The sequence below is a fragment of the Hyla sarda genome, chromosome 5 (assembly GCF_029499605.1).
Source record: "Hyla sarda isolate aHylSar1 chromosome 5, aHylSar1.hap1, whole genome shotgun sequence".
NCBI lineage: Eukaryota > Metazoa > Chordata > Amphibia > Anura > Hylidae > Hyla > Hyla sarda.
This window is the reverse complement of record NC_079193.1, coordinates 154,280,449-154,294,503: the sequence shown is the minus strand read 5'-3', so window position 1 is coordinate 154,294,503 and position 14,055 is coordinate 154,280,449. Positions and strand designations below refer to the sequence as shown.

Sequence of the window (14,055 nt, the reverse complement as noted above, 5' to 3'; positions counted from 1 at the left end):
GTTCATTTTTGCTGGAGTTCTCCTTTAACTCCATTTAAATTATGTAAATTTGGTGCATCGCCTTGTCCCAGTCTCGTACACGGGACCAACACCCGGAAATGCTGTTGTGCAAGTCTTTCACTGTCACCTCTGACCTTTCCCAGAAGGCCATGACACCAGAGACAATGGGCCTCATTTACTAAGCTGAAACTGACCAGTTTTTGTTGTGTTATTTTGGCGCAGAGTGTCTGCAACATGTCTGCGCCAACGTGCGCCAGTGTGCGCCAGGAAAATTCAACAAATCCGACATTGCACTGTGAAAAGACTGAAAGGGGCGTGGTCTGACGAAAAGGGGCATGGTTTCACAACCCGACCTGTTACTGTTGAATTCACAGAAAAACCTGTGGGTAAATGGCTGGAAATATCGACCTAGAAAAAGATGGTCAGAAAATGTTCCCGACTTTTCCCCATAGTAAATAGAGAGGAATCCTGCAAGTCTGAAACAACATTTCCCACCAGTAAAAACCCGAAAATCTTAGTAAATGAGGCCCAATATGTTATAAATCACATGGTCTCCAGGGGGCGTGGCTATGCTGCAGTGCGTGGGTGGATAGCAGAGTTGAAGGGATTTACCGTATTTTTCGCGGTATAAGACGCACTTTTTCTTCCCCAAAAATGGGGGGGAAAAGTCGGTGCGTCTTATATGGCGAATACACCCGTATCGCGGCGGTCCCTGCGGCCATCAACAGCCAGGACCCGCGGCTAATACAGGACATCACTGATCGCGCTGATGCCCTGTATTAACCCTTCAGACGCGGCGATCAAAGCTGACCACCACGTCTGAAGCGAAAGTGACACCAACCTGGCTGCACCGGGAGGGACCTTACCTGCCTTCTCGGTGTCTGCTCCGTGCCGGGATCCCCTGCATGGCCGGTGCACTCCTTTGACGTCATCACGTCCGTCATCCAATAGGAGCGGCATGCGTAACGACGTGATGGCGGCGACGGAGAGCGTGGATCCCGGGGAAGAAGACGTCCGGAGCGTCGGGGACACCACAGGGATGCGGCGACAGCGATGGAGCAACATCCAGGGCAGCGGTGACGAGCGGTGACGGGTCCGGAGCGGCGGGGACACGTGAGTATTACTTCCTATACCAGTGGTCTTCAACCTGCGGACCTCCAGATGTTGCAAAACTACAACTCCCAGCATGCCCGGACAGCCAACGGCTGTCCGGGCATGCTGGGAGTTGTAGTTTTGCAACATCTGGAGGTCCGCAGGTTGAAGATCACTGTTGGGTTCAGAATCTTTTTTTTCTAGATTTTGCACCTTTAAAATTGGGTGTGTCTTATATGCCGGTGCGTCCCATAGGGCGAAAAATACGGCACTTAAGTAATGTTATCCTGGAATGCATACATGATTTTACATAGTAAGTAGTATTTAAACTTCTGTACCAGAACAATAGACCTCTGACCTCTATAAGGATATATTAAGAAAGAATCAGCATTGAATATTAGACCTGAAATGACTTAGTGTTTTTCACGCTGAGCATAGGAACTCAAGCAATGGTTGCAGGAACACAACGAGCTGGTACTACAAATATTATGTCTATGTGCGCTCCATAGAAACGTAAAGCTGTGTTATTATGCAAATAATAATGACCTTCAAACACTATTACATGCCATAAACTTTCAGTGACTTATCACAAGCCCAACAGGTTTCTGACATTTACAGTGGCAGATTTAACACAAATACTTTCTTTGATAAGAAACAACATCAAGTTTATTTTAGCAACAGTAATACTCAGATGGAGTCAGAATAAATTCAGATTTTAGTTGTAGTGATGTTGCTTCATCTTTGCATATTACTTAATGCTGTACGAAATGATCCCCATTTACATTCCTCTCTGTCCCTAATAGGGCTCATTTTCTATGTACGCTATTTCAGTGGGACCTTCTGGAGGAGGCAGACAGGCTCAGCTTGCATTTATTTATACAGCCCAAGCTTTCTTCCGTCCTGCCTAACAACAGTAGTTTGCAGGGAAAGGAGACACCAAGTGACCAAGAGCATTCTTGGGGTTAGGGTTTATTTTTGGTAAATATAGTGATTTACAAATACATTACAGATCAAGTGAAGGGAACATTTTTTGCCATTTCTATGACCATTTATGGTATCTATAGATTGGAAGAACAAATGTCACCCCAAAACATAGGCATGCCGACCCCATGGAGGCCTTTTTGCATACATTCAGTTTGTTGTATCTAGAACAGCTATTCCACCTAACCCCCCATACAAATGCAGACGTTGCTTGGCTATATGTGCATGTCCTCTTAGCTATAATAATGGGAAATAAGCAACTTACAGACATTGTTGTGTGGATATACACCTTAGATGGTGGAAACAATCGCGTGTGTGTGTGTGTGTGTGTGTGTGTGTGTGGGGGGGGGGGGGGTTGGGTCCCCTGATCGCTGGGGGGGGGGGGGGGGGGGGGTTTGGGTCCCCTGATCGCTGGACCCCTATGATAAGATGTTTAGGAGTGGAGTATTCTTTTTTAAATTAGCAGTTTCAGCTGACATACAACTAATATGTATGGGCACCATAGAATCATGGAGTGATCATTTACTTTTGTTTGCTATTTGTTACAAATGTATATTGTTATATGTTTCTGAGAAAGCTGAGAAGCCTAAATTGCTAATGTCCCACATTATACAGTGCTGCAGAGCTCTCTACAAAAGGTCTGTCCCAGAAAGTGGTTTAGCTCATTTAAAAAAGTAGTTATTGTCAGCTTAAATAGGACGATGCAAGAAAATACATTTAGAGGTTTTTTTTGTGTGTGTCTTTGTTTTGTTTGGAGAAAAGGGGGTACATTTAATTTAAACAGGAACTTGCCTGAAACTTGTGCAGAATTCTCCAATAAAAATTAGCAATTTACAATATTACTGGAATAGTGGGGGTCTGACTTCAGGTAAAGATTATGCATTCTGCTCCTTGTAATCTACTGGCTATCCTAGGACCAGCACTATATCCCTGATATGGTTAAAGGAGAAGTATCACGTACAACAATGTATCCCCTTTCCAGACAGCTCTCCCAGCTAGGCTAAGACTCCGAAGCCAAGTTACGGACAATGGTAGCTTTACTGAGGGTAGACAGTTGGTAAAGTCTATACAGTGCAGCTGGGGCCCAAGGAGGTGACTTTGCAGGTTCACTGGGACTTGTAGTAGGACTGGGTATTTTAGTGCAGGCCACGTTGACTAGACAGACGACTTGACTTGACTGGTGACTGACAATAATTGCAGGTTTAGCTTACTTGCACTTGACTGTGGCTGCAGACTGGGCTTGAGGCCTCCAATGTTCTGGACACACACACTGAGACAGCTTGACTGCACTGGACCTCAGCAACAAGAGAGAGAAGCTAGCTCCACCCAGGGCTTACATGGGGGAGACTAGCAGGGAGCCCATAGGTCACCCTTGTGGTCAGCTGGTCACTGATCTTATCTGTTAACTAGTGCAGATACCTTATCTGTTAACTAGTGCAGAAAGTGGCTATAAAAAGTATCTCCCACTATGGAGAATACATCACTTTGATTTTAGTGGGATCTGTGAAATGCTTTATTTTCCTTGTGGTGGCGCTGCAGGTACAATTGACAGTTGCAGCCAGGTTCCCCTAGAGGTTCCAGCAGAGAGACACACAGAGATCAGCATATAGTTACTAGGCTCTTTTAACAAAAAGACATTGGCTCTCATTTACTATTGCAAACCCAGCATATTTTGTCGGGTTGTGCGCCAGATTCTGGTGCATTGCGCCAGAAATTTTGTCTGTACCAGAATTTGCACCAGAATTGAAAAAAAAAAAAAAAAAAGGCTAACTCTATTATACTAAGAAACCCCCCCCCAAAAAGGGGCATGGCCATCGGGAAAGGGGCATGTTCCCAACATTTTCACAAAAACAAATTTACTAAGGTTTCCACATAAAATGTGGTGGATTTGAGCCAAGGAAAACCCCACAGATCAGAGCATGTGTAAAAAAAGCAAAGTGTAGGGAAAGTGGAAAATGTAGGAAACCTTAGTAAATACCATGGAAAATAAATTGTAGGGAATTAAAACCCACAAAGAAACCTACACTCCACTCTTAGTAAATAAGGGCCATTGTCTGAATTGGACCACCATTTGAATGTTTCTTGATTTAGTATTCCAGTGATGGGTAATTGCCCATTTTGCCGTTACTCAACTCCCATACTTGCTTTTAATAAAAGAGGCAAGCACATATACTGTATGTGTTGGGATATCATGAACATTTCACTTTCGATGCCTCATACATCCCACAGCTAGAGGGGTTTTGTATTAACAGTTCTACTTTCTGCCCATATAGCACTGTAGAGATTTGCTCTGGTAGTCAGGTTAGCGGATGCGGTATAGAGGCAAGGAACCAGGTTGTAAATCAAACTTCAGTGTTTTATTCGCACTCAGCAAAACATAACTGTATTGGTGCTTGTTCACACACTGCAAAACAAAACAGTATTGGTGCTTGTTCATACACAGCAAAACATAACAGTCTTGGTGCTTGGTGCTTGTTCATACAAGTTTACCTGGAATCCTAGGTATTGGTTCACACCTGGCTAAATGTTCAGCCACAGAACGTTCCCTGACAGGCTTCCAGGCGGCCTGCACGCCTGTTTGCTGTCTTTAGCCCTCAGCCCAGAGGACTCCACAGCTTCACAGTCAGATGAAGGTAAATTCACACACACACACTCACTTGACAGTGCTGTATGCTTTATAAGCCTGCCAAGACCCGTCCTGGAACATGGGAAATAGTCACCCACCCAGCACTTTGACTATTCCCAGTAAAAGCTGTCCCGGATCCACTTTACAGCCATACTAAACAGCTGAAGTGTCAGACTGCAATCTGCAACACTGACACTTGAGAAAAACCGGCTCTTACCTCACCGAGGCCAGGAACCTCGGTGACACATACCGACCATCAATGATGGCCCCTTGTTCCTCGCTGCACACCAAAATGTTCTAGTGCTATCAGAGCCATACTTTAAGGTGGGTGTCTTATGGGAATGAAAAGATAGAACTAATTGCATTCCTACAAACTCACCTTTAAATGTGGGATTCTATTTGTGTTTTATACTGTTTTACTTACCTGTATCAAGTAAATAAGGCATGCAAGGACAATGGGCCAAAGGGCAATGTTGTCACCTCTAGTATAGTCTAAGTTTACTGTAGGTTGTTATTGCCAAACCAATGCTGATTTACTAGATTGTAGCTGTCTTGTGTATTTCCCTAGAACTTTCATGCTAGCAGTACATGACCAGACGCACCTAGAGTACACTATGAACTTGAGTATGCCAAGTTATAAGTGAAAATGCTATGTGATTTTCTGCAATTTATTTTTCAGTGAGTGAAGTGAAGATTTTGATGTCATTTTCAGACCTGTGGTGAGTCTACGCAGGATATGGCCTGAAACTGTGCAATGCACAATATGTATTATAGAAGCAAAGGATTTCCTCCTGTCTGTTTGTATGCAGTGTCTGGGAGACACCATAGATCTTAGACTCCACCCACTAGCTCCAAATTAGAGATGGAGCCTGCAGAACAGAAATCTGCAGAAAAATACTATTTGTGCTCGGGGCTTCACTCTCGTGCTTGTGATTACAACGATGCATACATACCTACCTGTATGCAAAATATAGACTTAACAAAGCGGTCAGATTTGTGCCCATAACCGCGACGGAGGGCACGCCTTTAATGAATGAATTGAGAAAAGGGAGGGTTGGGAGGGGTCCACAAACATCACGTACGCCTAGCCAGGGAGGGGTCCACAAACATCACGTATGCCTAGCCAGTAGTTGTTATATACCCCCACCCCCTATTACACAACTCCCAACACCCCGCCTAAAAGTGCGGGGGGGGGGGGGGGCAGAGAATACTCCCGCCCCTCTCACAAATACAATCTAATAGGCTTAACACTTGTGGTCGGGGCTTCACTCTCGTGCTTGTGATTACAACAATGCATACATACCTACCTGTATGCAAAATATAGACTTAATGAAGCAGTCAGATTTGTGCCCATAACTGCGACGGAGGGCACGCCTTTAGAGGGCATGCCCTGTAATGAATGAATTGAGAAAAGGGAGGGTTGGGAGGGGTCCACAAACATCACGTACGCCTAGCCAGTAGGTGTTATATTCCCCCACCCCCTATTACACAACTCCCAACCCCCCCCCCGCCTAAAAGTGCGGGGAGGGGGGGGGGCAGCGAATACTCCTGCCCCTCTCACAAATACAACCTAGTAGGCTTAACACTTGTGGTCGGGGCTTCACTCTCGTGCTTGTGATTACAACAATGCATACATACCTACCTGTATGCAAAATATAGACTTAACAAAGCGGTCAGATTTGTGCCCTTAACCACGATGGAGGGCACATCTTTAGAGGGCAAAAAGTAAACTTGGTAGGATAAATAGCAGCATTCTTAATCATAAACCAATACCCCAATAGCTAACACAAAACACATATTTGACTTTAACTCGAAAGACAGAAAGTAGGATCTGCAAGCTAGCTGTCTTAGTAGTCGATGCCTGAAACTGAGGAGCCATGATAGCCCCGCCTATTCTGAAAGAAACGAGCCGGCATTGAAACAGGACCAGGCTGATATACTAGCCGAATATGCATCTTAACATACTTAGTGGTGATGTCATGCAAAAGTGAACCTATAGATACCTGTCAGATAACGTGAAGACATCCAAGTCCCTGCTATTAAGAGGCAAAAATAAACTGTTAGCAACATTACATACAATAACATACTACATGACAAACCTTTGGTGATAAACTTGTGGTGCCATATTGCCTGTAAATCAAGCTACACTTGGCTAAGCACCTTACTTGAGGACTAACCATACCTTAAACTACCAAGTTCCGACTCAACCCTGGTCCCCGTTGTGATGACCCGCTGCGAGTGACCGAACCCTTCATCGCCATCGTGCCTGTAGACGTGACTGGTCTTTGCGTAACAAATCGAGCCTGTAGATGTGACAAGTCTTGGGATAACCATCATGCCTGCAGACGTGGCAGGAAGGTACAACAACCTAAATATCATGATGATGTTGCTCTTAAGACGTGTCAGTAACAACAACTATGCAGCGCTTCCCCTTGCAGACGTGTCAGGTATGATGGGTATACAACTGCAAATGTGTGATGATATTATCATTGTGATAACGTATCAATAACAATAAGTACTCAGATCAAGATGATCAATCTGACAGGTCTTACATACCATCGACTACACTCGAATAACCCCTTTCCTGGACACTAAACCCAACCTTAAACTGCCGAATTTCTGACTCAAAAAGTGGTCTCCAGGGTGACGTCCTGCCGTGAGTAACAGATACCTTCATTGCCATTGTGCCTGTAGACATGACGTATCCTTTCGTAACCCTCATACATGTAGTTCTATTCGAGAACAACAGTGCCTGAAGATTCACCAGGTCTTTTCGTAACCATCATGCCTGTAGACGTGACAGGTCTTTTCATAAGCATCGTGCCTGTAAACGTGACAGGTCTTTTCATAACCATTGTGCCTGTAGACATGACAGGTCTTGCGTAACCCTCATGCCTGTACACGTAACAGGTCTTGCATAACCATTTTTTTTTATAACCAACTATGTGTCATGAAACTATGACTGCGAAAGTGTCTCAGTAACAATAACTACGCCTTGCATCCCACTTCAGGTGTGGCCCCTATATGCCATGATGTTGCTCTGAAAGCGTGTCAGTAACAACAACTCTGCAGAGCATGTACACAAACGTCACGTATGCCCAGCCAGTAGGTGTCAGGGTGTTATATACCCCCACCCCCCTATTACACAACTCCCAACACCCCGCCTAGAAGTGCAGGGGGCGGAGAATACTCTGGCCCCTCGCAGAAATACTGCCTAATAGGCTTAACACTTACAAGTTATATAATGCAGAGAATTAGTGTCATTTATGCAGAAAGGTGCATCTAAGTTACAGCTCATGGGTCCTCTGGGAGACTAATATCACAAAATATATCTCAATAACCAACTAGAAATGGATTAGAAGAAAGCCTTAGAACAGGGGTCTCAAACTGGTGGCCCTCCAGATGTTTCAAAATGTCAACTCCCAGCATTCCCGACAGCTGTTAGCTGCAGCAAATGGCTGTCCGGGCATGTCCAGGCATGCTGGGAGTTGAAGTTTTGCAACATCTGGAGGGCTACCAGTTTGAGACCCCTGCCTTAGAACATTGTGAAATGGTGTGCTATCAGAAATGAGTTAAAATATGCAACTGGGATAAACAATTAAATATTAGAAATCCAGAGACCTTTTTTTTCCCCAGAAGAGTAGGACAACGTTTCAGCCAGAAATGGCCGTAATTTAATTTACGACTACAGTATGTTGTTACCTCCAATGACCTCACTTTAAGATATTAGGTTTTGCGTTTCAATATATTTGTCCATCCCATTTCAATTGTTTTATTATTTTAAATATCAAGTTCAGTCATGAAAGGCCCTGTTCAGTCATGAAAAGCTGAATTGTTGTGCACATCAAAACTGCACTTTAAATTCAACCTGATTTCAAATTTTAGCTGTGCCTTTCCAGCATATGGTCCCCTTTAGAGAGACATTAACATTCACCCACGCAACTACCCAAACACAACTTATTTACCTTGCAAATGTATTTCTAATGTATTTTGTGAGTGGTTAAAGGGAACTTGTCACATTGAAAATGCAGTCCAATCTGCAGGCAGCATGTTGTAGCTGTTAAGCTGTTAATGGAAGTAGACAAAAAAAAAAAAAGTGAAGTAGCACCATAACACTAGAAATCTGAGATGTGCAGGAACGCTTTTAGACTCCTGAGTCTAAATTTAAGCTCTTTGAAAGTACTAGAGAATAAGGTTCCTCAAACCATGTCTACATATGTTAGTCAAACATTTGAGGATGGAAACAACATCTGGAGTTGGTGATTTGTTCATCATGGAAAGCATCATGAATGGGGATAGATACTGTTACGCTGAGCGATCCGGGCACCCTGCTTACCTCGGTGCGCTCACAGCGCGTGTCCCCAGGCAGCGCTCCGGCCACTCAGTCTCGGCGTGCGCGCCCCCACCCTAGAGAAAGCGTTTGTGTGTATTCCCTGCCTGTTGCTGAACCTGTTGCTATTGACTACCACCTGAGAACTGTTGCTGCCTGCCCTGACCTTTTGCTACGTCTGACCTCGCCTCTGCCTGATCCTCTTGTACCTTGCCTCATCTCAGCAGCCAGAGAGGTTGAGTCGCTACTGGGTGGAACGACCTGGGGGTTACCTGCCGCAGCAAGACCATCCCGCTTTGCGGCGGGCTCTGGTGAAAACCAGTAACTCCTTAGACTCCGTTCCCTTGGTACGGCCCACGTCATCCCCTCTCTGGCACAGCGGATCCACCTCCAGCTCCTGCTACCTCCTGCCAGTCCGGATCCTGACAGTAAGATCCGGCCATGGATCCCGCTGAGGTGCCTTTACCTAGCCTCTCGGATCTCACGTCCATTGTGGCACAGCAGTCGCAGCAGATTACCCAGCAAGGTCAACAGCTGGCTCTGTTGACCGCCATGTTTCAGCAACTCCTGCCAGCTCAGCAGCAACCGTCACCTCCGCCTGCACCTGCTTCACCACCACTGCCAGCTGCCAACTCCAGCTCCAGAATCCGCTTGTCCATGCCAGCCAAGTATGACGGTGATCCCAAGCTGTGTCGCGGATTTTTGTCGCAATGCTCCCTCCATCTTGAGATGTTGGACGACCAGTTTTACTCTGAGCGTGCCAAGGTGGCGTTTGTAGTCAACCTGCTTTCTGGCAAGGCCCTGGCCTGGGCTACACCGCTTTGGGACCGCAATGATCCTGCCACTGCAAGAGTCCAGAGTTTCTTCCGGGAATTCATGAGTGTCTTTGAGGAGCCAGCCCGGGTTTCCTCTGCAGAGATTGCATTACTGAACTTGACCCAGGGGAGTTCTTCAGTGGGCGATTACGCCATCCGTTTCCGTACCCTTGCTTCTGAACTCTCCTGGAATAATGAGGCGCTCTGTGCCACGTTCAAGAAAGGCTTATCCAGCGATGTCTTAGCCGCACGAGAAATGTCTACCTCCCTGGGTGACCTCATCCATTTGGCCACCAGGATTGATTTGCGTTTTGCTGAGAGACGTGAGGAACTTCTTCAGGAAAAGGGAAGTGTTCGCCCCAGATGCTATCCTCGTTTGGCTCCAGTCCTCCTGCATCCGCCGCAACCCTCTACTGGGCCTCCCGTCGAGGAAGCCATGCAGGTTTATCGGTCTCGCCTGACCACTCAAGAGAGGAACCGCCGCAGAAACGAGAATCTCTGTTTGTACTGTGCTAGTACAGGGCACTTCCTAAAAGACTGTTCTCTCCGTCCACCGCGCCAGGGAAATGCGCGGACCCTAGTTAACTTTGGAGAGGCATTGCTAGGTGTGAATACCACCTCTCCACAGCTTACTGTATCCGTGCGGATTTCCGTATCTTCCAAGACATCTTTTGCTGCCACCGCCTTTCTGGATTCTGGCTCCGCCGGTAACTTCATAGACGCCTCGCTGGTCAGCAAGTTCAACATCCCTGTGGTTCATCTGCAAAAGTCCTTCTTCATCTCTACTGTCAATGGAGAGAGACTTGACATCCCTGTGCAGTTTCGTACTGAGCCCCTCCAGATGGATATTGGAGTCCTGCATTCAGAGAAATTGGAGTTCTATGTGTTACCTCTCTGCACCTCTGAACTTCTTTTAGGACTGCCTTGGCTCCAGCGCCATTGTCCCATTCTGGATTGGTCCTCCGGAGAGGTCCGAAGTTGGGGTTCTTCTTGTTTTGGCAGATGTTTCAAGCCGGTTCAAGCCAAGTTTGCACCTGTTGTCTCTCCTCCTCTAGGCCTGCCTGAACCATATATGGACTTTGCGGACGTTTTCTGTAAGAAACAAGCAGAGGTGTTGCCACCACACAGGCCATATGACTGCCCCATTGACTTGCAGCCTGGTACCACTCTGCCTAGGGGAAGGATCTACCCTCTTTCTCCTCCAGAGACTCTCGCCATGTCTGAATACATTCAGGAGAATTTACAGAGAGGGTTTATCAGGAAATCCTCCTCTTCAGCCGGAGCTGGATTCTTTTTTGTTACCAAGAAAGACGGCACTCTTCGGCCGTGCATTGATTATCGGGGACTTAACAGCATTACCATCAAGAACCGTTACCCTCTTCCCATGATTGCTGAACTCTTTGACCGTCTACAAGGGGCCAAGTTCTTCACTAAGTTGGATCTTAGCGGGGCCTACAATCTTATTCGGATTCGAGAGGGTGACGAATGGAAGACCGCTTTTAATACCCGAGATGGTCATTTTGAGTATCTGGTCATGCCCTTCGGACTCTGCAATGCACCTGCCGTCTTCCAAGACTTCGTTAATGACATTTTCAGAGACCTGCTCTACACCTGTGTGGTAGTTTACTTGGACGACATCCTCATATTTTTCTCTAATCTGGATCAACACCGTGCGCATGTCCGTCTTGTACTTTCCCGTCTGAGGAAGAATCATCTGTATGCTAAATTTGAAAAGTGCCAGTTTGATTGTACCAGCCTTCCCTTCCTGGGGTACATCATTTCTTCCAAGGGTCTTCAAATGGATCCTGACAAGCTTTCTGCAGTCCTAGACTGGCCTCGTCCCTCTGGCCTACGGGCCATACAGCGATTTCTAGGTTTCGCTAACTACTATAGACAATTCATCCCTCATTGCTCTACCCTTGTGGCACCTATCGTGGCCTTGACCAAAAAGGGGGCTCATCCCAAGTCGTGGCCTCCACAGGCCGAGCAGGCCTTCTGCGCTCTCAAGTCTGCCTTTGCCTCTGCTCCAGTCCTATCCAGACCCGATCCCTCAAAACCTTTCTACTTGGAGGTAGACGCCTCCTCCGTGGGAGCAGGAGCTGTGCTCACACAGAAAATCTCTAAAGGTAAAACAGTTTCCTGTGTTTTTTTCTCCAAGACCTTCTCCCCGGCAGAGAGGAATTACTCCATTGGAGACGGAACTTTTGGCAATCAAGCTGGCTCTGGAGGAGTGGAGGCACCTACTGGAAGGTGCTCCTCACCCCATTAATATCTACACAGATCACAAGAACCTCTCCTATCTTCAATCCGCTCAGAGACTCAGTCTCCGCCAAGCTCGCTGGTCTTTGTTTTTTGCCCGGTTTAACTACCAGATTCACTTCAGGCCTGCAAGTAAGAACGTCCGTGCCAACGCCCTTTCCCGTTCCTCTGATGTCGCGGGGGTCGAGGTCACACCACAACACATCATCCCGCCTGAGCGTTTGGTCACTGTGGCTCCTGTGGATCTAAGCTGCCTTCCTCCTGGGAAAACTTACGTATCTCCCCTTCGTCGCCTGAAAGTACTAAAGTGGGGACATTCTTCCTTGCTGGCCGGACATCCCGGTATCCGGAAGACCCTTCTTCTCATCTCCAGACAGTATTGGTGGCTGTCCATGGAGAGGGACCTAACTGAGTTTGTCCAAGCTTGTGCAGTCTGCGCCCGGGACAAGACTCCTCGCCTGAAACCAGCCGGTTTGCTCCACCCTCTCCCAGTTCCTGAGACTCCATGGTCTCATATCGCCATGGACTTTGTCACCGATCTGCCACCCTCTCATGGCAAGACTGTTGTTTGGGTGGTGGTGGACCGTTTCTCCAAAATGGCACACTTTGTTCCCTTGTCTTCTCTCCCTTCTGCGCCTCAGCTGGCGAGACAGTTCCTTAGCCACATCTTTCGCCTCCACGGACTACCAACCCATATTGTATCCGACAGAGGGGTTCAGTTCATCTCTAAATTGTGGAGAGCCCTCTGTGGACAACTAAAGATAAAGCTGGACTTCTCATCTTCTTACCATCCTCAGTCCAACGGACAAGTGGAACGCATCAATCAGATTTTGGGAGACTATCTACGGCACTTTGTCTCTTCCCGCCAGGATGATTGGGTGGATCTCCTTCCGTGGGCAGAGTTCTCCTACAACCACAAAGAATCTTCTGCCACTTCTAAGTCTCCTTTCTTTGTAGTGTATGGCCGCCACCCTTTGCCACCTTTGCCTTTGTCTACTTCCTCAGGAGTTCCAGCTGTGGACGATTTACTACGGGACTTTTCTGCCATTTGGCGAGAGACGCGTCTCTCTCTTCTCCAGGCCTCTGCCCGCATGAAAATCCACGCTGACAAGAAACGTCGGGCCCCTCCAGTTTTCGGCCCAGGAGACAAGGTGTGGTTGTCCGCCAAATTTGTACGTTTTAAGATCCCAAGTTATAAATTGGGCCCCCGCTACTTGGGTCCTTACAAGGTCAAGAAAAGGATCAACCCTGTGTCCTATCAACTCCATCTCCCTCCATCTCTCCGGATTTCCAACAGCTTCCATGTGTCTCTTCTGAAACCTGCAGCCCTCCTACCCCAGTCTCTGGTACCTCAGATGTGTTTTCCGTTAAACAAATCTTGGCCGTTAAATCAGTCAGGGGAAAGAAATTTTTTCTGGTTGACTGGGAGGGCTGCGGTCCTGAGGAGAGATCTTGGGAGCCAGAGGAGAACATCCTGGACCGCAGTCTCATTCTCAAGTTCTTGGGTACCAAAAAGAGAGGGAGACCTAAGGGGGGGTACTGTTACGCTGAGCGGGGCACCCTGCTTACCTCGGTGCGCTCACAGCATGTGTCCCCAGGCAGCGCTCCGGTCACTCGGTCTTGGCGTGCGCGTCCCCGCTCTATAGGGCGCGTGCGTGCCGGGACTCTTAAATTTAAAGGGCCAGTGCACCAGTGATTGGTGCCTGGTACAAAGGGGTTAATCTAGGGTTAAAGGTTCTGCTTTGACTTAATTAGGCCTGCACCTTTGCACTGCCTATAAGTACCATCTCCTCCCACAGCTTCCTGCTGGATCTTTGTTGCCTTAGTGCCCTAGAGAAAGCTTTTGTGTGTATTCCCTGCCTGTTGCTGAACCTGTTGCTATTGACTACCGCCTGAGAACTGTTGCTGCCTGCCCTGACCTTTTGCTAAGTCTGACCTCGCCTCTGCCTGAT

At 47.1% G+C, this 14,055-nt stretch overlaps 1 long non-coding RNA gene across 4 annotated transcripts in view; it reads left to right on the top strand.

The window, feature by feature from the left end:
- LOC130273536 (uncharacterized) overlaps positions 1 to 14,055 on the top strand; it is a 55,008-nt gene that overhangs the window by 12,806 nt on the left and 28,147 nt on the right. For 3 of the 4 annotated variants that reach the window (XR_008844024.1, XR_008844023.1, XR_008844026.1), the window contains exon 3: positions 5,379 to 5,418. The exons of the other annotated variant lie outside the window; for it this stretch is intronic. This is a non-coding gene — a long non-coding RNA (uncharacterized LOC130273536). The remainder of the gene's footprint in view (positions 1 to 5,378; positions 5,419 to 14,055) is intronic. 4 annotated transcript variants of the gene reach the window in all.